This window comes from Uranotaenia lowii, chromosome 2, assembly GCF_029784155.1.
Source record: "Uranotaenia lowii strain MFRU-FL chromosome 2, ASM2978415v1, whole genome shotgun sequence".
Lineage (NCBI taxonomy): Eukaryota > Metazoa > Arthropoda > Insecta > Diptera > Culicidae > Uranotaenia > Uranotaenia lowii.
The window spans coordinates 185,438,059-185,439,328 of record NC_073692.1 but is presented as its reverse complement, the minus strand read 5'-3'; positions in this window follow the sequence as shown (position 1 = coordinate 185,439,328).

Below are 1,270 nucleotides of genomic sequence, written 5' to 3'. Positions count from 1 at the left end.
TAAATATTATTTCACGGAGGCCCCTTTAGTAGTTATATTTCAAGTTTTCATTCCGATTTTCTAGTTTTCATTTCTTTTCATAGATTTGTAGAAATTGAGGTAGTGTGATTAAAGAAATGTTAAAACTTTTTTTTCCCTCGGGGGGCCCCCCTGAGCTGGGGGCCCGGGGCAATTGCCCCTTTTGCCCCCCCCCCCCCTTTAATCCGGCCTTGGGGTTTAGCGAAACTTATTTCAAGTTCTAATCAATGATTCAATGCTGTTAAAATGTATAATATATTTGCATACCTTTTTAATTATTTTTAATTAATTTTAATTAGTCTAACCTCAAATATATTTTCTTCACCGTTATTTTTAAAGATTTGAAAAACCTTAGAACCTCAAAATGTCAATACTTTATTTTCGGTACGAAATCCAACCAGTATCACCGTAATTTTCGCAGCTGTGAATAACTTTCGAATTACAATACTGATTCACTGTAAGTTTTCACACACTTTGTCTACTTGTTCGGCCAATAAATGTTGTTTAAGGGGGGGGTAGGGTCTAACACTTTCAAAAAATCGATTTTTTTATTTTTTTATTGTCTTATTGTAAAACATTTCAAGAATGTTGTGTCAAATTTTCAAGTCAATTGAAGCAAAACTGTAGAAGTTATAGGCCTTTATCTCCTCCTATCAATACTGCAAGAAAGCAAGAGCAGAAACTTCAAACGCGTTTTTCTCGAAAGCACATTTTTAAAGTCCGTGGACATCGCCATTTGAAAACTACTTATCCGATTCTTTTCAAATTTGGAACATATTTTCTACATATAAAATACCAGATCCCAACGTTTTTCTTTTTTGATTTTTTTACTTTGGGGAGATTTTAGAGGTGAAAAATGGCGGATTTTTAAGTGAAAAATCGTAGTTTTTACTTCAAACAGCCACAAAAATTTCATAAAAATATTTTTAAGTTAAATAAAAACGTTGGGGTCCAGAAAAACATCTATTAAAAATATTTTGCTCTGATTTTTTGACTTCAGATGATTCTGTGCTGAGATACAGTGTCCACCGCAAATCCTGTTTTCTAAAAGGCATCCTCGAAAACTCTCCGTCACCGGCTCAATTTTCAATATTTTTCTACGAAAAAATTACTAAATGTTCTTTTAACAATGCTTTGAATAATGCAAAAAATTTGAATACATTTGTTTGAACGATAGCTCTAGAAAAAAATCGTGAAAATGGTGTTTTTTTATACCCGTTAGACCCTACCCCCCCTTAAGATATTAATTAGT